Below are 22,084 nucleotides of genomic sequence, written 5' to 3' on the forward strand. Positions count from 1 at the left end.
AGGGCAATACAGAATGGCAGGGTGAAGACCGCAGGGCCCTGGGGAAGGAAGAAACAAGGGGAAGCCTATTCCTGAAGTGGCATGGAAAACCAGCCACGAGCCTGGGCCAACAGTAGAGGCAGGGTGGTGGCAGGCGGCCAGTTGTCAATTAAAGATGAAATCTCTCCTCCAACTGGAGGGCAGATAGGGCTGTGCTCTCCCCCCAAGAGAAAGCCATTTGCAGCCAGGCTGCTCGGAGAAGCTTGGCCAGGCGATAATGGGATGGGATGTACTGCTGACTCCCTAATGACATTACACATCAGGGCCCACATCCAGAATGGCTGTTTTTTACTTTAGCTGGGTTTTTTTTTTTATTTTGTTTTTTTAAACATGAATCCATATTTATGGGCTAAGAACCTAGCAAACAGCACATGAGTATTGGATGCCAGGAGCATCCCAAGGGGACCTACGGGGATGTGACTGGGATACGCAGTGACACCTTCAAAACTCTGGAATGGGCAGATGCAGAGTGACCCACGTGTCCCCGAAGCTGCACCATGAAGGGAGACACACGGTAGGCTTCTGCTCTCCCTGGGGCCCACACTGAGTCCTAACTTAGGGGTTGCCTTAGAGAACAGAATCACTGTGCCGGGGTGGGCTTTTAGAGTCAGAGGGACTCGGATGTGAATCTCAGATCTGTGACTTCTTAGTCCCGCGTTGCCTAGGTTGCCCGAACCTCCATTCCTCATTGTCATAACCGTCATAGCAGTAGGTATGCTGAGCTGTAGGAGAATGATGCTAGGTGGTGCCAGGAAGTTTTCTGCACAGATAACCACCGCTCACTGAGCTGGCAGAATTGTTCAGTGGGTAGAGACCCTTGTTGCCGGGCCTGACAGCCCTGAGTTCGATCCCTAGGACTCTCATGGTGGAGGGACAGAACTGATTTTTGCGAGTCATCCTTGGACCTCCACATGCACACAAATAAATAAATTGCTAAAAATCATTGCATTTAAACAAATATAGATGGGGGGGGGGGTTCCTGTGGCGCAACCTTCAGCCAACAGCAGCAGTTTGGTTTGATGCCTTCCCATTTCAAAAGAAGTGCCATGGATTAGCCTCCTTTTCTTTTGACAAAGGAGACAAGGGACTGATTAAACAGCATGCGTGTGTTTTTCCTGAGACACTCGTGTTATGCGCATGGAAATGCATTCTGAGGTTGATGTGATGCTTTGCTCCACAGAGAAGAAAATGCAGCACCGCATAGAAGGTCATTTCTCCAGAATTACAGCCCAGTAAGAGCCACCAAAACTGACACCGAGGCCCAACAGAATGACTCTACTGTCCCAGTGCCTGGGGAAGGCTTGGGAGGAAAAACCCCTGGTGTGGAACTTAGAATGTTTTTCATTTCCTTAATCTCAATTGATGCCTTTAGCAAAAGTATTGGTTCCCTCTTAGAAGATAAGAAAACTAGGGCTTATGAAAGTGGGTTTAATTCACTCTCATGTCTGTGTAAACACACACACACACACACACACACACACACACCCTGGGGAAGAAGGGACATCTTGACTTCATTAATTAATGACCAGGTGGCAACACCTAGCTCAGGGAGTGACAAGTCCCTTCCCAGTGACACACAGAAGGGAAGCCTGGGTGGGACTGGCCTGAAAACCAGGGGACAGGAGGAGCAGCTCGTCCTGGAGAAGATCTGGTGGAAAACCAGCTCCTGGGTTCGGGTATTTGGCGAACACTGCAGTAGGGGTACCAGTTATTGGTAGAGATGTTAAGGAGGTCAAATGAAAAGAGCTATTTTGGGGTTGGGGTGCTGGCTTAGTCAATAAAGTACTTGCTTTTCAAGCAGGAGGACTTGCATTTGATCCCCAGAATCTACATCTTTAAAAAGCTGAACATGGCGGCATGTGTTTGGAATTCTGACACTGGGAGGCAGGACAGGCAGATCACTGGCTGGCTAGGCTAGTCCACTTATCAAGTCCCAGGCCAGCAAGAGATCCTGTCTGAAAAACAAAGGTGCATGGCTCGTGCGGATCGACACCCGAGGTACACACACACACACACACACACACACACACACACACACACACACCTTATTTTTGTTTCCTTCACAGACTTAGTAGGAAATGTTAGAAACTCTTCCACACCGACTCAGCAGAGAAGGCTGGATCTCCTTCCCTGCACTTCACTGTGCCCCAAAGGTGGCACTGTGAACACCTGGTCAAAGTCTTCCAGGCCTTCCGGAATCAAGCTTCCTAACAAAACAACTAAGAAACGGTTAGGAACAGACTCCCCTATAGGCTGAGGGGAACTCCATTCCTAGAAGTATGAGGGAACCCCAGGAGCCAAGTGCTGGCTGTGGGAAGAATTTCTGCATGGTGTGCAAGGTGGTCAGACCTCTGACTGGAAGGCTGACTCAGCCGGGGCAGGCCGAGAACTTGGAGATTCAGGGAAGACTCAGATGAACTCCTTTCCTGATGGGACTTTCCCAGATTCCCTGCCCCGACAGAGAACATCTGAGACATTACTAGACAGCAATGACTCAGTAGACATGGACTTGGGTTGCCATGTGACCCACCACCAGCCCCCAGGGATCCCTGTGGCATTGTCACCGTGAGCATCTGTGTTTAGCTCAGGGCTCCCAGTCCTTTGTGCATGACAGCGCTCACATCCTAGTTGGCCCGTGAGCTAGCCCAGTCCCTGAGGACTGCAGTCATCACACTCAGGCCCAAACAACATGCATTGCTCCTGAGGACTGTCTCAAGAACTCGAGACCTGGCTGTCTCTTAAGTACCCCAGTTTTACCTTCTGCCAGGTATCTGCTTGCCTTTCCAGGGACTCCTGGGAGGGGCGTGGTTAAAGTATGTACTAGGGTCATTGTGACTAGATTACTGGAAATGCAGAGTCTTGGTCTTGGTTGAATTTGGGTCCCTGCTACCTAATGCAACAGTTCCTGGTTGTTGGGAGGGCCCCCTTTCTCTTCCATACTGTCTCCTAGGTGACCTTACCCGCTCCCATGCTTTAAGCATTTATAGATGCTGATAGCGTCCCTATTTCTAGCCCCATTTCAGAAATCCCCACTCACATCCGTTCAGTCAGTCATTCTGCAAGCACACAGTGGAGCTCCTTCATCTCATGCTGCTCTCAACAGTGCCTGTGTGGCCCTGGTGCAGCGTCTTTCCTGATGCTCCACAGGCCTCCGATTTCCTCCTCTGCCTTCCTTCCCTCTGTCCACACAGGCTACAGCTGACCGGAAGCCGGGTGGAAGAGCGCAGCCATAATCTCACCTTCTCACTCCAGTATTACTTCACTCCCTGTTTTCAAACACAAGATTATTGAATGCTGTGCTATGTCCTGGGGAAAGAGCAGTAAATAGGACCCCTGCCCACAAGCTTGGAGCTTGTGTGCTAAATGGGGAAACAGGCCAGGCATGCTACTTTTCTGCCTTGGAAATGTATTTCAGATAGTCTCATCCTGCTCCCTTCCCAGATTGTCTGTTCTGTCTGAGGTCCCCAGCCTGGGCCTTTTGCAGGAGGCGCCTCCCAGGCCTCCCTGTGACCCTCAGCTCTTCCCTCATCATCTCCTGTCTTGCCCAGCAACCAGAGAGCAGCTTAAAGTGGAATCAAGATCCTGTTACCCTTAAAACCCTTGGTGGCTTCCTTCCCTCTGCATTTCAATACAATTCAAAGCCTTCAACGGAGGCTTGGGGCATGGTTGTTTCTCAGCCCCTGTCCCTATCCTCCCAGCCCACCTCCACTTTCTCTCTCTGTCTCCCTCCCTCCCTCCTTCCCTCTCTCTCTCTCTCTCTCTCTCTCTCTCTCTCTCTCTCTCTCTCCAGTCACGCATGCTGGTCCCCTCACAGGACCCATTTCCCTTCCCCACCCACTCCAGCCCTTCCCTTGACGGACTGCATCTTACCCTTTGCATCTGGCGAAACAACCCACACTCCCAACTTGAGTGTGACCTCCTCACCTGGCCCCAGCCCTCACCTCTGGTCTCCATATATATTTATGTAGTTTTACTTGCATTTCCTTTTCCGCGATCATGGGTGCTGTAGCAGTTACGTTTATTTATTTGTGTGAATGTGGTGTATGTAGATGTTCCTACTGTACGTGTGCATCATGTCATGCCATGCATGTGCAGGTCAGAGAACAACTCTAAAGGCAGGGCTCATCTTCTACCAGTTTCTGCTACTGCATTGCCTATTCCAGGCTAGTTGGCACGTGACCTTCGGGCAGATTCTCCTGTCTCCTCTTTCCCTCTTGTAGGAATGCTGGGATTGCATTGCATCAGGCTTTTTGGGTGGGCTCTGGGAATTAAGCTCAGGTTGTTGGGCTTGTATTAGTGTGGCAAACACCTTTCGCTGCTAAGCCATCTTCTAGATCCTCTACTTTTTGAAACACTCAATCTGGGTCTCATCAGTTCGTCTAGACTGAGTGGCCAGTGAGCTCCAGGGCATCCACCTTGTCCCTGTGGTCCCTCTCTCTCCAGTACTAGGGTTAAAGGTGGATACCTCCCTACCTGGATTTTTTTTTTTAAATGTGTGCCGGGGATCTGAATTCAAGTGCTCACACCTGTGCAGCAGGACCCTTTAACAACTGAACCGTCTGCCTAATGGAGCCGCAGCCCCATCCTCTGCCCTTTTCTATGTCAGCCAGCTGGTTTTCTTCATGCTACTCTCTGCATCGCTGCAAGTTTGCCTCATGTTGGCCTCTGTGAATTTCTAGGTCCTTAGCACATGCTTGGGGCTCAGTCCCTATTTTATGAATGAATGAGTGAAGGAATGAATGAATGAATGAGCGGGAAGCCAACCTAGCTCACAGCTGCTAAACTCAGCCTTGCTTCCAGCTGGCCTGTGTGCCTCACTTCTAGGGCATTTCTGGAAGCCCTTGGGGAACATGTGAAAGCTCTTCTCTTTCTAGCATGCATTTCCTGCCTGAGAAGCTGTCAGAATAATGGGGGGGGGGGGTGAGGGAGGGCAAGCATAGCAGCTCTTCACCTCTGTTCTTCGGAGTTCTCCATTTTCTGAGTTTTTTGGGCACTGGTAGAGTACCCCTGCCCTGCTGCAGGCTTCTCAAGAGTGCTGACTCCTGGCTTCTCCCTCATAGTAGATGCTCAGTGAAGTGTTCGCCTGAATGAGTAAATAGCAAGGAAGAAAGCCGTGAGCAGAAAAAAAAAAAGATCAAGATAGAGGAGGAAAGAGGAAGATGTGAAGAACTGATGAAGAACAGAAAGAGGAGAGCTGGAAATGAGGCTGGGGAGTGGCAAGGAGAACCCAGCTGCCTGGCCCAGCCTCAGGGGGGATGGTAGAGTTCTCTGGCCCACTGACAAGAGGGGCTTCCTATGCTGTGGGTCACACACCCTGGGATCACCGGGTGTGACTGCCCATGAGGAAAACATTTGTAGGGGCGAGAGACCAAGATGCCTTAACCGAGGCTCCGCTCCACTCCTGATTTCCAAGACCCTCTTAGTATCTCATCCTTTGTCCTTTGTATCTGGTCCTCTGGCCAGATACAAAGGGGGAATGTTTAGAACAAACCATGCACCAACAGAAGTCTTTGTAAGCTTACAGACCCAGAGGCCAGGCTTAGAGAAGTGGCTGCCTCCGCCTCTTCTTTGATGCCCAGATGAGCCAGCCACCCCCCAGGAAGACCAAGGAGACAAGCCCAGAAGGCCTGAAAGCCCAGAGGCTCCTTGCTGCTCTGCAAGAGCTGTTGCCATAGTGGCTTCCCTGAGGTGGCAGCTCCCCAGTTGCCATGGAGAACAGAAGGGTACCGCTGCACCACCACCATCATGGATGCCTCTGTGGAGAAGTAGCACCTTCCTGAGCTATTAGCCAGCCAGCCAGGGACTAGTCCATGCAGTCTTCCAGGGCTGAGGAGCAGAAGCTAGGCCAGCTTCACCCTGCCTTCTTGTGACACTGGTGTGATAGCGGGCCCTCGCATCCCCTTAGGGGGCAGCACTGTTTATACTCCTGTAAACCCACTGAGGATGTCATTTCTCTCAGGATCTCACTAGAGGTAGAAAGCAGCTCCCAGGAAGCCTGGGCAGGAGCGGGAGGGGCAGTGCACGAAGGCCCTGGGGTAACCATTCTCTCTCTCTGGACCTCAGTGCTGGATTGTGACAAACTGGATTTCCTTACACAGGGCTGAAATGTTGGTTTCTAGAATTCTCCATTTCTTCCTCCCAGGCAGGAGGCTCTCACTACTTTCCCCTTGCTACGGCACGGCCCCCGTTACGGGGCTATCCGGTCACCCTCACTTCATCTACTCTAGGAACAAGAAAATGTTAATCATCCACAGCCTGGTATAAACTAGGCTCCACGTGTGCTTTATTTCCCAGGAGATAGAACTGTAAGACCTCTCACCTTTCAGAGCAGAAGCCCTGTTCTCTATTACAGAAATTATAACATCCAAGATCCCTAAGCAGGATAGTTTTTGTTTGTTTGTTTTGTTTTTTAAACTTAGAGAAGAAAGCAGATCTTCCTTGTGTGGGTAAAAAATGGGATTGATATGTAAAATAAGAAAATATATTTTTTAAAAATAAATTAATTAATTTAAAAATTAAATTAAAAAAATAAAATAGAGAGGCAAAAAAAATAGACGACAGGGTTTTACATGGAATTCTCACTTGGCTCTGATTAACCACAAAGTATATGAAGGTGCTTGGGCTGTAGTTCAGTGATAGGGAGCTTACGTGGCATTTAAAAGGCCTGGAGTCCAATCCCCAACACTGAAGAAAATATCAGAAATGCTATGCATTGGCATCTGCCTTCTTCTAAAAGGTCCTTCTCCTTTTGGCCCCTCCCCAGCCTCATACTGAGTCTTTTTCCTGGTAAACGTGAACATCTCTCAGGGCCCACTCAGGCATCCCCTCCGAGAACCATCCCTGCTCTCCCAGGGAGAGCGCTCTGTCCTTCATTATGACAAGTGCACACTAAGCACTTTGCATATTTATCAGTGATGACTTCCTTGCTGGTTTTACTCAGCTAAGCCCCTGCTCCGTGCTCAGGAGCCTAAAGGGGAATGGATAGACGGATAGTGAATGAGTTGGCCACCCACCATTGACTCCTGTCAGCTTCTGGCTTCCACGTCTGTCATTCCAGCCTACAGCTGAGTCTCAGAATTTGTCCAGAACAATTCCCTGGGATGCTATGCCCTACAATCCCACCACCGAGTCTCCCTGCCCTCCCTCATCCTTAGCTCCCACCTCAGCCCTCCAGCTCCCGGGCTCTAAACAATGAAGGTTAGTGACTGTGGACCTGCAGAGTTTTCTCCAGATAGCCAGGTTTGTGTCCTGGGCCCTTCAGCCTTCTTCCTTCTCAGTCTTTATGAAGAGTGCTCTGTGCTTCTTTCCCTCCCCAGCTCTCACTCAGTATGTGGTTTTTGCTCCTGGACAAAAATCCCTGCTGTAGAAGGAGCCACGGAAAGAGAGGCTTGAAGAGGGGAACAGTGCTCCCTGAGGTCCAAGCCAGGCCCACAGTGCCGCCGAGCTTCTGCCTCCACATTTGTGAACCGGAGATGAACCCACACAAACATCACATTTCCTGAAGGTGTTCTGGAAAATTAGACTCTGAAAGGGTCCTCTGGGACTCTTGTAAAGCAGGAGTTGGGGTGAAGGGCTATCAATCCCCTGCCCTTTTGAGGGTGTGGGTGGGTGTTCTGTATCAGAGGCAGTTAGTTCCACAGGAAGTTAAAGAAAACAGCTCCCTCTGACTCGGTACTTGCAACAGGGCAGAGTTTGTTCTTATTCTGTGCAGTCCCTCATCTGAACAACACCATTACAGACAAGAAAAGCAAAGCACAGGGAATATTTCAACAGAGACTGCAGGCCAGTTTCAGAGACACAAACCCATTTGGGCTGGTTCTGGCCTTGCGCACCCCCCACTGAGATTATGCCCAGACCTAGCCAGGGGTCTCACTCAACACCACCACAACTATCAATTCACACTGTCTATAGCCAGCTAATTCCATCTGCAGCTCTTTGGGCTGCTTTGGAACTCTATGGCCTCAGGCAAATGACTCTCTGAAACTGGTTTCTCCTGGAAGGAACCTTGCATCTCAGACTCCACTGAGAGCAGAGAGATGGGGCGTGTGAAACACTGGACAGACCCAGTCAGCTGAACAGCGATCATTGCATGTCCTTGGGGAAATGAGCCAGGAGATAGTTCCAGCCCTGGTTTTCACCATAGAAAGTAGCAGAAATCATATCCCTCAAATCTCTTGCTAAGACCATTCACTGTGGGATGACGGGGATGGTGTGTCTCTAGCTTGAGGCCAGGCCCTAGGATATTAATATTCATGAGACTCTTCACCAGTACTTCATTTCCTTCTTGGTGACCCCAGAAGCAGGACAACATGTGTTTGCTTGCTAACCACGATGCCATCTGCTTCCTGGGCCATGCTGGGGGTTAGGGTAACTCAGCCCTTATTTTAACAAGCTGCTCTTTATCTCTCTCCCAAGGTCCAGGACTTGTGTACACACACACACACACACACACACCCCACTGGCAGTAGAGTCAAGGAGACGGTGGTATGGGAGGAAGTACATAACACATTAGAAACAAATGCTACAGTTTGCATCTTCAGTGTGCCCTAAGATGGTCCTCTGTTCAAGGTGTTATTGCAAGGCAACAGAACCTGTAGGATACAAGGCCTAGTGGGAAGAAGTTAGGCTACTAGGGGAGTGGCTTTAAGAAGGATATTGGAGTTCTAGTCCTTTCCTTCCTCTTTGCTTCTGGAACTCTATGAAGTGAGCAGACTTATCCGTAGTTGGACACCAGCCCCTCACTCAGCCCCATCCCTGCTATCAATTCATTGCATTTCTCTGCCTTGTGTTCGCACCATGATATACTGTTTACCCATGGGCCCCAAACAACAGAGCCGCGTGACCACAAACCAATGCCCCTGAAACCATGAGACAAATAAGTGTTCCTCCAACAAAGTCAGTTATCTCAGGTATCTATTACAGTCACAGGAAGCAGACCAAAAAAATCAAGAGTCTAAAAGTGGAGGAGAGGGAGGAGAAGAGAGGAATGGGAGGACAGAAGATAGAGGAGAGGGCGGGAGGGAGAGAGAGAGATAGAGACAGACAAATGAGAGAGAGAGGGGGAGAGGGAGAGAGGGAGAGAGAGAGGGAGAGAGGGAGAGAAGAGGAGAGGAGAGCCTGACCATTGAAGGCCGAGGTTATGAAACCTAAAATGAACCAAACAGGCTAGAAATAGAATCACTGGGCAAACCCCACACGTTCATCTGTTGAGCAAATGCCCACATGGATGAAGCAGGCACAAGAGTTCACAGAAGGTACAGATCACTTCATCTCAGAGGTAGGTCAGTTCAGGAGACAGACATTCCAGTCTGGCACAAATTAGTTAAGGTTCTTTTTCTGGGGATGTTTACCTCATGTAATCATTACTTTTAACAGGCTGGCTTAGAAGTGAGTTAGCCTGACACCACCTATCTTTGGCAAGTGTAAAGTTACTTTACTTTGTAAAGAGACCAAGACTATTCTGGGTTTTTATTCTATGTATGGATGTTGCTGGCTGCAGGGGAAAAGATTTTTTTAAAAATATTTTTGTTTTATGTGTATCAGTGTTTTGCTTGTGTGTGTGTGTGTGTGTGTGTGTGTGTGTGTGTGTGTGTTCCATTTCATGCCCAGGGGCTACAGAGGTGCGGGGGATATCAGAAGACAGCATTGGATCCCCTAGAACTAGAGTTACAGCCACCATAAGCTGCCATGTGGGTACTAAGAATCAAATCTGGATCCTCCACAGAGTAGCAAGTGCCCAACCTGCAGGCAGCTCAACAGGTTAATGTCCTTTTCAGGTAAATCAGTTGGTCTTGGGCTTTCTTGGGCAGTTCAGCTCATCTCTCTGCTTCCAGACAGCTGGCCTCTGCTTCTTATAGGCTACTCAACTGGTCTGATATCTCTCAGAAGTCCTTGCTGTTTATATACACACTTAGAGAGGGAGGGACCTAGTTTGTCTGATCAGTTTCAGGGACTTCCTGAGCTAGTTTGATTGTTTTGGGTCTTAAAGAGCTTCCCTACAGGATGGGTGTTCTCTTCCCCTTAGAACCCCCCTGGTATGGGGGCTGGAGAGATGGCTCAGAGGTTAAGAGCACTGACTGCTCTTCCTGAGGTCCTGAGTTCAATTCCCAGCAACCACATGGTGGCTCACAACCATCTGTAATGAGATCTGGTGCTCTCTCTGGAGAGTAGGCATATATGCAGACAGAACACTGTATACATAATAAATAAAAATCTTTAAAAAAAAAAAAGAACTTCCCTGTTACTTCATCTCCCTATAAGCATCCTGTGTATTCAGTTTCTCTCCAGAGTGGAAGGTTTTAATTTTGGAAGAAACTGCTACACAACACCAAGACACCAGCAAGTTTCACCTTGGAAAGTGCCTGGGCCCTCAACCACTACACAGCTGACTCTCTCTTTCTCTGGTCCCACTGGTATCCCTCTTCTCCTTCTCTTCCCTGGCCAAAACACTGCCCCACCCCATGCTACCTGCAGCATTTATTTTCTCCCAAAGCATCCATCCTGTAGACTCCTGGCCTTCAAAGGAAATTGACTGACTCCCAGAGCCCATGAACCTCCGTCCATTGTAGCAAAGGTTGCAGGTATCTATGGATTAAAGTACACTTTTCAGGAAAGAAGATCTAGAGTTCCATTAGAGTCTCAGTGGGGTTTGCTTCTTTTCCACTGCACTCAAACTTGAAGTTATACACTCTATGGCCAAGGAGATGCTCAGCAGGTGAAGGCACTTGCCACCAAGCCTAATGACCTGAGACTGACTTCCGGGACCCACATGGTGGAAAGAAGAGAATGGACTCCATCAAGTTGTTCTCTGACTTCCCCATGCTTGTCATATTGAATGCACATGTATACACACACACACACACACACACACACATTATTAAAAAGTCTTTAAAAGTATTATCCATTACATAGACTTTAAAAACAGCCATCCCTGACTGATGTTTTTCTATCTATTCCAAGAAGTTTTTGTTTCTTCATTGTTTTTTTTTTTTTTTCTTACAGTTTAGATCATGGCTCTTTGGAACTGACTGCAGACAGGACCTGGGGATCTTGTACGATAGCCTGGCTTCTACCTGGGCTATGTGACCTTTGGCAATTGACTTAGCTTGTCTTAGCTGCAGCTCCCACCTGTCATCATCATTCAGGGGCAGTACTGTCAACCTTCGTCGGTTCCTGGGGCTTGAATGAAATCCCATACCTGCTACCGACCGAGCTCAGAAACTGATGCTCACGAAGCTTCCTGGCCTTCTCACATCTTTCCCTTCTTAAACTGGGGCAGAGTGACTGAGCACAGTCAGCCACAGCCTCTCCTGAAGGGCTGGGGCTAGATGCTTAGATCTGGCTGGAGGTGGGAGACAGTGAGACCAGAGGTCTCCGCAGAGGCGCTGGCAGCTGAGGTGGCTGGTGGAGAGACAACCAAACGTGCGTGTGCTATTTGGAACACAGCTGGAGAGCACACTGCGTCTTGGCTTTAACCAACTATTTGACATTTTATGAAGCTCGCTTCTAAACATGGAGCTGGAAGCTGGCAGGCCTGGCTCCATTCCCGAGTTCCAATTCAGTAGCCTTTGCTGCTTGGGGCTTTCGTTTTCTCTCCTCTCACTATCATCAGAAAGCACTCCTGTAAAACGCAGCAGCAATCAGTTCATAGCACAAAGTGTGGAAACTGAACCAAGGCAATGAGATCAGCATTTCCCTGAGCCGACTGAATGCTTAGTCTTGCCCATGGTAATTGTGTAGCCCCGAGTGGAATGAGGACCCCACTAGAATCTGCAGCCTCCCAAACACACCAGCTCTCCAAGAAGCTGGTGTGAGACCCAGCCCTGCCCCCATGAACGCACAAGTGTGCAGAAGAGTCAGCTGACCACAGAGCATCGTGAAATCTCCCCCACACTGCCTCTTCCCTTCCTGGCAGCTACAGACTCTGTGCTATAGATGCTTTTTCTGTGCCCATGTACCGTTTCTCCTATAGAACTAGCAGTGAAATGAGCCAGTTTCCTCCTGATGCTGATAGGTTGGGGGATCCTGGAGGACAGTTCTGAGAACTGAGGCTTGGTTCTTGGTTCTTGCTCTGTGATCTATCCCAGCCTACTCTCTTTTGGCCTGTCTTTTCTAGAAGCTAAGACCAGTGACTTAGAGACCGCTTGTAAAGAACTCTGAGCCTCTCACTTGAAAAGGGCAAGAGAAATGAAAGTCACCTCTTTATCCCCCCCCACCAATGATGAAGATGAAAACTGTCCAGCTATGCCCCTTCTTGCTCACCTGGCCAGGAGGGGAGCTAATGTCAGGCTTGGATGTTCATATCTCCTGTGAACCTGACCCAAAGGCTGTCTGAGTATCAGCCATGAAGCCACCGATCCATAAATCATCTTTTAGCCTCCCTCAGTCCCAGGAGTCTTTGCTCACTGGAGACCTTAGAAGATTTAGAGACTCTATGCCCCCTCTACCAATGGTTTCATCATTCTTGGTTTGGGCATTATCTCTGTCATTTGATGGCCAGAAAATGCTTTTAGCTACCAAGCATGATGCAAATGTTTCTACCCATTCACAGTGGTGGAAACCAGAGGGGAAGGATATGAGAAGATCTGACCAGCAACCAGGCTCAGAGTTCCTTGAAGGAGCTCACTATAAAACGTGTCCTTTTCTTTCCGGATGTAGAGGAGATGTGCTACCATGATTTCTCCAGACCCTTGACCTCAAGGGCTCAATCTGCCTACCAGACCTTAGTCAGTCCCTGCCTCTCCTCCACGTACCCTGTTCCCCAACCAGAGCCCACATCACTGTTTCCCCTGCATTGGGCTCACTTGGCCTTCTGCTTACAGTGTCCCTCCTCTATATCCTCTGTCTCGCAAACTGAAATCTGTCCTGTTCCACTACGTCCTGTCCACAAGATGTTGTGTCTTGTAGCCCTGCACACCCACGGCTTTGCATAAGCCCTGTTAGAATCCATTGTTCAGAGTCACCTTTCCTGGAGCCTTTGTCTGTTGGGTCATAGGAACCTAGGAACCCTTGTTAAAAAGAATGATCTAAAGTACGGGTGAGACCAAGTGGAGGACTACATTTCTTCAATGTCATATGGAAGCTTTGTTTAACACATCCACACAAAGATTACTGAATTCTCTAGAACTATAATTCACAGATGGCTGTTGAGTTCTTGAAATGCGGCTAGTGCCATATGCCAAAATGACAATATTTTGGACTTGTCGGGTTAAAACATATTATTCACATTAATTTTGTGTCTGTTATTGCTTCTTTGGTGTGTGGGTTTTTGTTTGGGGATTTTATTTCTTTAGAGACAAGGTCTCATCGCATAGTACACAATGACCTAAACCTCAAAATCCTCTTGTCTCAGCTTCCTAAATGTTGGGACTGAGGGTGTGTGGGCCACACCTAGCTTTTGGTTCTCTTTCTTTGTTTTCTCCTTGATAGATCTCACTGTTTAGCTGTTCTAGACTCACCGTGTAGACCAGAATGGACTCACAGAGATCCACCTGCTTCTACATCCCGAGTGCTGGGATTAAAGTCGTGCACCACCACACACAATTTATGGTTTTGTCTATTTATTCATTTCTTTCTTTTTCCTTTTCTTTCTCTTTCTTCCGTCCTTTTTTTTTTTTTTTTGACTTTTTTAAGCAGAATTTCTCTGCGTAGCCCTGACTGAACTGGAACTCCCTCTGTAGACCAGTCTGTCCTCTAACCCCCTCCCTCTGGCTCCCAAGTGTGAGATTAAAGGCATGCATCACCACCACCCAGCTTTCTTTCTTTCTTTTTAAAATAAAAAAATCAACGTTATTATTTTATTTATGCGAGTGTTTTCCCTGTTTGTATATGTGTGCATCACCAGTGTGTCTGATGCTTTCCGAAGCCAGCACTGGCTCCCCTGCGACTGGAAATTAGACATGGTTGTGAGCCACTATGTGGGTGCTGGGAATTGAACCTGGGTCCCCTGAAAGAGCAGCAAGTGAGCAGCCCATGGTTTTATTTCTTAATGTGGTTACTAGAAACCGCTAAATCATACTCAGGGTGCACACCCATTGGAAAGTAGCTCTAGGATGTAGGCTGTCATGTATTATTAATATTAAACTGCAGATTCAGACTGTGAAGTTGCATGTTAACTTGAACCATGTTTTCTTGGGTAGAGCTCCAATGACTCCTTTCCTGTATATGTAAACTCAGTCTCATTGTCCTGCTGTTAACCAATTTGTCTTAAGTGTTAAAAACAAAACACAACAACAACAAGAAACAGAATCTTCATTTTTTTTCTTTTCATTTAAATGCTATTCCTCAAATGGTCTTTAAATCAGTATTATCATTTTATTGTTAATGAATTCAACGAAACATTTTGTTTTTGTTGTTGTTGTTATTTTAAAAGTAGTATCTGGGAGCACTTGTTTCCTTTTTTTTAATTCTTGAACAATTTTATACAGGTATACAATGAATGCTGGTCATTTCTAACCCCCTATAATTCTCCTTCCCCAACTCCCCCGCTGAAATTCCCCTTACCAATCAACCATTTTTGTTTTGCTTTTTAGAAGATTTTTGGAAATTATACTTTGAACAAACAAGCAACAAAAGAAAATTATGCTTTGATAGATTTTGTCTTTGCCCATCTTTAAAGCAAATTACCTAACATTACCCTCAAGACTCTGTGAGTGTTGAGTAAATAAAAAGTATTTGTGTGGGACTGGGGCCTGAAGTTTGCACCACCAACTATATTACCAGTAGGATTCCTGCGAGTTCCAGCTCCAGGGGGTAGAGAGGCAGAAAAAAGCATGAGAGCCTCTTTCCAGACCCCAGACTCTAGGTTCTCCAGTTCCTGGGGTCTGTGACCCCAAAGGGAGGCTGGCCAAAGCAAGCTGTTCATGAGCTAGGTTTGACCTCTTAGGTATCCTGTCCTGGAACCTGACTGCTTGCCAATTCTAGCGCTTCAAAGATTCTATCAGCCAAGCCTAACGCTTTTCCGTCTAGACCCAGGCATTTTTATTGTTAGTGGTTGGTAGTAAGGTCAAGTAGCAAAGCCCACCTCAAGAGCCAGGTCATATGAGAGTCCCAGAGAAATGTCTCTAGGTCCCGAGTCTTGGCCAGTAATTGGAAAAGTATGTCTCTTTCCCTTTCTCTCCCAGGCATTCTCAGAATGAAGCCTGGTTGGCTGGCAACTGAGGACCAAGGTGATTACAAAGTCCCTGAGGACAGAGTTTCTCATTTGCATGCCTGGCACCTGGTTAGCACATGGCCTGGTATACTGTGTACATGCATCTTCCTTCTCCTCCTTCTCCCCACTCCAGCACGGAGGCAGCTTCCAATGAGCCTTATCTATAGACTTCTTGGCCTGAACAGAGAACCATTAATCAATGCCCCCTCTGGGAGTCTGGGCAGGATCAGCTGATAATTGGTATCAAGCTCAGGGTTGCTGACCTTTTAGAAGTGTCATAGTGAGTCTCCCTTGTCCACATTCTTCAAGAGAAAGAAGAAATAGGTAAAAGATTTGCTTCTGGACTGGAATAAAAGCAACATTTTTTTTTGAATTGTTAAGACAATGACAACATAGATTTCTGCTTTAACCATTTTTATTGCACCCGTGACATTAAGTACATCTCCACTGTTACACAGCCAGCACCATAGTCTGCCTCCAGAACTCTTTGTCATCTCTAAATGAATTGAACACTAATCCCTCAGTCCCCCAACCCCACACCTAGATGCCATCAATCTACTCCCTTTCTCTGAGGTTAACTACTCAAGTACCTCATCTAAACAGAATTGTACAATATGTGCCCTTTAAGAGCAACATTTAAATTAGCATAATATCTTAAAGGCTCATTCAGGTAGGATATGTCTGAATTACCGTGCGCGTGCATGTGTGTGTGTGTGTGTGTGTGTGTGTGTGTGTGTGTGTGTGTGCGTGTTATTAGTATTAAACCCAGGGTCTGAAATATGCTAGGTAGGCAGATTCTCCACCACTGAGCTGCACACCCAGACCTTTATAAAACACCCTTATTCTGAGATAAGATCTCACTCAGTTGCCCACGCTAGCCTTGAACTTTCTCTGAAACCCAAACAGGCCTTGAACTTTTGATCCTCCTGCCTGAGCTTCCTGAGTCACCAGCATTACAGACCTGGTTGGTCTCACTTTTCAAGGCTGAAAAATGTTGTTGTATGTGTAGATAATATTTTACTTATCTCCACCCATTGGCAGGCACTTAGTTCCCCCATCCCCTCGGCTTATTGTGGATAACATTTCCAGGAACATGGATGGACCAATATCTACTCAAGTCCCTGTTTTTATCCTTTGAGGGAATATATTCACAAAGGAGAGTTCTGGGACCTGTGGCAATGTTATGTTTAGTTTTTCAAAGCAAAAGCAGCATGTCTGAGCCGTTTTATGCTGGCTCTCAGGTATAGTCACAGAATCTTCTTTCACCAGCACAGCAGGATGGAGATGATTCCACTTTATAGAAAGTGAGGTTTTAAAAGAACTGACTTCCTTCACTGACTGACAGCAAGTTTTGAACCCAATAATGCTTAATTCCCAAGCCACTGTCATCCCTGCATTGGAACACTAAGTCACGGGAACCCAGTGCTTGCAGCCTGTGAGGCTACACTGGGAGAAAAAAAAGGAAAGAAAAATGGGGATGCAGAAAAAAGCCTCCAAGAAGGGTCCCCACCTTGAAGCCATTATAAAATAACCCTTCTGTTGGAAGAAGGCCACTAGTTTGTTCCCAGCTGCTCAGAAACAAAATAATCACACAGCAACTATATTATTTAAATCACTGCTTAGCCCATTAGCTCTAGCTTCTTATTAGCTAACTCTTATATCTTAACTATTAATTTCTATTAATTATAATTTCTATTAATCTGTGTATCACCACCTGGCTGTGGCTTACCAGCTAAAGTTCTGGCGTCTGTCTCTGGCAGAACTACATGGCTTATTTCTGGCTCTTTCTTCCTCCCAGCATTTCCCCAACTACCTCTATTCCCAAGACAGTTTTTTCTTAACCAATGGTATTCACAGCACACAGAGGGGAATCCCACATCTCCTCCCCTTTTCTAACAATAACAGCTTAGGGAAGCACTTGTTGACAAGAACAGGCCATAGCTCCCCTTTTTCTTGTATCAAATGAAACAGTCTTCTAAAAGGTTTCCGGACCCAGCCTAACCATTGCATCCCAACCCTTCTTCCCGTCAGTGCCAGGCTATCTCCCTAACCTGACCTCTTAGCACAAACCTTATATTCTCTAGAAAATCAGCTGTACCCACAACCTCACATGGGCTCTTCCATGGTTTCCTGTGCTCTGGGCTTTCCACGCAAGTGTTTTTGTCCTTGTTGCTTTATATACTAGCTCCCTGGGGCATAGTTCACATCAAGCCCTCTGTATACTTCACATCTACCAATGAATCTTGTAAACTGAGAAGATAAGGTCATACCTGTGGAAGAATTTGCAAGGTAGATGGATTGAAAAGAACTTCATGATAGTGGAGTGTTGGAATGTTCCTTGTCCAGAACCAAATTATCTTGGGCTATTATTTTGCTCTCTTAACAACCATTTGTTGTCCACCTCTGTGTCTGATTCAATATCCTTGTGATTATCAGGAATTCTAGAGTATGTAAACTTAACAGACCACTAGCTTCTACTAACTCCAAAGCTAAGAAGGCTGTCAGCATCTGGCGCCTACAACTGACACATGCTTGCCTTGCTGAAACATATGCATACAATGTCTCTACCAATGGGGCTGAAGATGCCTTGATGTATGGCTTTCTTTTGGTTTGTAATATAAAAACTCTGTAAAATGGTTTCCATGGCTCATGGTGTTGGGGAAACCTGCATCCATGTTTCCAGGCTATGGTCGCTCATATTTGAATCGAGTAAATTCGATTCCCCCTAAGGAGAGAGCTTTGCTTTGAGTGGATGATCTGACACTCTGAAAGCCTGGGAATCATTCAATCAGCAACATCAGGGAAGAAGGAAAGAAAGGAGAGAGCCAGATTTACCTCCTCCACCCAGACATTGTGAGAGATCTGGTTGTTGGGCTCTTGGTACAGTTTCTGTACCATATTTGCTCTCAGAAGCCTGAGCCATTTGTGATGAGAAATTCTCAAGAAAAGAGATGAAATTATCCTCTCCGACAAATATGTCCACACAGTTTGTCTAGGGGTATGATGGGTGGGGGGGGGCTTCTGTTGGGGGCTGGAATTCCTGTCTGGAGGGAAACCAATTCCTCAATGGATGGTTTGTTTTTGAAACCTCCACGGTCATTCCTTTCCTGCTTCCATCCTTTCATTCATCCCACGGACACACAGTGGGTCCTCATTGAAGACCCTATGGACCCACAGTGGGTCTTCAGTCATTCCAGACTCTCAGTGGGTCTTTATTGATGGAAACAGTGCAATGAAAAGAGGAAAGTGAGACCTTCTGCAGGATCAGTGTAAGATGGGATACAGCATCCTGCCAAGAAAGGACTAGCAGCCTAAGAGAAGCCCTTACTTCAGAGGCCTCACACTGTTATGGGGCTCCTTAAGAGGAACAGGGAGGCTGTGGCTGCAAGCCCGGAAGCCCTAACCTCACCTTCTGCAAGCTCAACTTATGCTTTGATGTCAGCATTGGGGGATGGAAAGAGGGCCATGGCAGGCAGAGAGAAGGGGGTTAGTCAGCGCAGAAAGAAACATCCAGGTATCCTGCATGGCAGCTGCTTATACCCAGCCCTTAGCAGGGCAATGCCTGTGGAGTGTGGGCTTGCTGGCTAGGGCCTACACAGGAGAGACCCATGTTCATCATCTACCCCTGAGCTACTAGAGAAACTTGACTCTGGGAGTCAGTTTAGAGTAGTTTGTTGTGGAATATTTTAAGGTGTGTTCCATTTGTTTATGCTGTGGAGCATTTCTTTGAATGATACAAAGATGTATTGCATTCTTTTATGTTGCATTTGCTTAACTCTGAGAAGCTGTGATTCCTTGCCTGTCTAAAACACATGATTGGTCTAATAAGGAGCTGAATGGCCAATAGCAAGGCAGTAGAAAGGATAGGCGGGACTGGTAGGCAGAGAGAATAAATAGGAGGAAAAATTTGGGAGGAGAGGAGGAGCAGGAGCAAGAGAGATCAAGGAGCGAGAAAAGAAGGGACCTGACAGGGAGCTACAGAGTAAGAAAGAAAGAAAACGAGAAAGCCCAGACGCAAAAGATAGATGGGAGCATTTAAGTCAAGAAAAGCTGGCTGGAAACAAGGCAAGCAAAGGCCAGGCTTTTGTAAGTAATAATAAGCCTCCATATGATTTATTTGAGAGCCCGGTGGTGGCCCCCAAAAGAGCAGAGTAAAACGACCAACATTTACTCTAGTGTGGGGCTAGAGTAAAAGAAAATCCAGCAGCAGCACTTCAACTCCACGGGCCAAGGACGTGAAGTGTGGAGCAGAAAGACACAAGTGGAATGTGCTCAGAAGTCGGGGGTTGGGGGTTATTTGCCCAAGAGAGAAGGAGGCTCTTCAGCTGTGATTAGCTGTGAGGTGTTGAACTGGCAGCATTGACTCAGATGGTCTTTACAACAACCCTCTGAGATGAGCAGGGCAGGCACAGATAGCCATGCTGCTGCACAGGCAAAGAAAACAAGACACCCAAAGGTGAAGGCCCTTTGAGCTAGTCATCTATCCTTAAAGCAAATGGAACTCAACTCCAGTGTTTCTGTCCTTAGCCCAGGTCCTTGCAGGCTACAGGCTGCAGGCTGCAGGCTGCCTGCCCTGTAGGCGTGAAGTCCAGTGAGCCCCACATTTGCTGGGCTCTGAGAACAAGCCCACACTGGTGAGCTGTCCAGTTAGCTCTTTTGAGGACCAACCAAGCAGAGGTGGGGACAGACTCTGAGTCACCTTGGCAGCCCACAAGCCACCTCCACTCTAATCAGGGTACCTGGAGCCCATTGGCCATGCCCTTGAATGCATTTATCTGATGAGGCCTTGGCAGGGGTGACTTGGAGAGCTCAGAGTCTGCATGGCTGGGGAGGATGTCCAGGTTCTGTGACTCAGTATGCCTGCAGGAAAATAAATCCACTAAAATGATTTCTTTTCCCTTTCATCAAAGAACTGGGTTTCACAATGCATCCCTGGCCACCAAAGGAGAGGCGTTTCCAAATGCCTAAACGACCCTGATCACAGCTATGGAACTGGTCACTGGGGTTTTTGGAGATGAAAGGCTGCCTGGCAAGGTGGGGGTGAGGCCTGCTTCACTTGTTAGCTCCAGTCTGGGAGGACTGGGGGCAGAGAGCTTTGCCATTTGCTGGGTTCTCCTGCTGGGTACAGTTATGCCATACCTGTCAGAGTACTCTGAAATGTTCCCTTTGGTCACAGGAGAGTGTGGATGGGCCAGACAGGGATGTGAGAGCAACATCGTGTGGTATCTGTCACTTCATTGATTGTCAGGGTTAACTCAGCGGATCTGGTGGGCTAGTCAGGTGTCCCCTTTCTATCTCACTGTCCCATGTACATCCCTCTCAAAGCTGTGTACTCAATGTATGAAGATGACCTTCCCTGAGGGAGGAGGCTAGTTCTTCCATCTCTAAGGGTCTAGGAGTAGCTACTAGCCCCTTCTAGAACCTCTAAGACAAGTTCTCGAGGTCCATTTGTAGGAGAGTGTAGGAGAGTCAAGCTTCCAAAACTCCAGACACATCCAAATGAGGAGTTACATGTGGCAGGCTGTCTTTCTTTTTTAATTTAAATTTTTAAGAATGTTATATACACAAGTGCCAAATCACTCTTGCCCCCTCCCATGTCCTCCCCTCTCCCTCCAAAATTCATGGTCTCTTATTGTTATCAACATTACATGCATATACATGTGTGTAGATATATCTATGTGCATATATGCATATGCAACCTACCGAATCCATTGGGCCTTGTTTACATGTACATGTGTCCAGGGCTATACCTCTTGGGATTGGGGAACCTATGTGGGAGTTCCTCCCTGGAGGAAATTGATTCTCTCAACAGCCAACGCCCATCTGTAGCTCTTCATCTAGGGGTGAGACCATGCAGAATCTGCCCTGTCTACATTCAGCTGGTGTTGCCATTATGCTGGTCTTGTTCAGACAGCCCTATTGTTCAGATGGGTACATTTCCCCTGCCATAGCTAGGGAGTGCTATTTAACAGCAAGCGTCCTGGGCCTCTTGCTCTTACCATCTTTCTACCCACCTATTGTGCAAATTTCCTGAGCCTTAGGTATAGGAGCTATGTTGCAGATGTATCAGTTGGGCTTAGGCACCTCTCAGCCACCTATTTTGACCAGTTGTGGGCCGCTGTATTCTCTGACTATTGCGAAAAGAAGCTTCTTTAATAAGAGAGAATAATATCTGTGGTAATAAGAATAAGTATTTAGATTGCAGTTAGAAATTATATTGGTTTAGAACAATGGCAGCAGTAGGTTCTCCTCTTGGGTCTGTGGCTTCTCTAGCTATGAGGAACTGGCTAGGTTTACTCTACCATGTATGAATTCCCTCCAGTCCAATGAGCCTTGCGTCTAATTAAACAGCTGTTGGTCACGATAAAAGCGCTACTGTTACACCACGGCGGAGGCTATGCCAATCCAGTCATTGTTGTAGTCTGTCGGCTTCACAGTCGCGTAGGACTCCTGATTGCTCTTCTCCTCTGGCAGCTTGCATAGCATCTTCTCATACTTAGAGAGCCACTCCTCAGAGAAGAAGATGCCAGGTCAGATAGCTCAGTTTCTCCAAGTCCTGTGCCCAGAGTGTGTGGTATCTTCAGCAATAGGGTCTTACCCTCAAGTTCTGAAAGGCAACCAAGGGCAATGGCAATACTCATATTATCCTGCAAGACTCTTGCGTTCCTACTCCCAACAACCGAAGGGGAAGGTTCCCATGCCTAACACTGGGGAGGGGGTGTTAATGTATCTTCAGAGGAATAGCATCACCCCATGCGGCATCATTCTATATGTAGGAAAGGTGATGTTACCACTGTAAAGATGGGGGACACGGTGTTCAGGGAAGGGAACGTACTGGGTTGGTCAGCTAGTGAGCCACAGAACCATGACCTGAATGCAGCAGCATCCTCCAAA

Source organism: Microtus oregoni, unplaced genomic scaffold (genome assembly GCF_018167655.1).
Source record: "Microtus oregoni isolate MIOR12 unplaced genomic scaffold, Mior012 000000F_ref0000247, whole genome shotgun sequence".
Taxonomy (NCBI): domain Eukaryota; kingdom Metazoa; phylum Chordata; class Mammalia; order Rodentia; family Cricetidae; genus Microtus; species Microtus oregoni.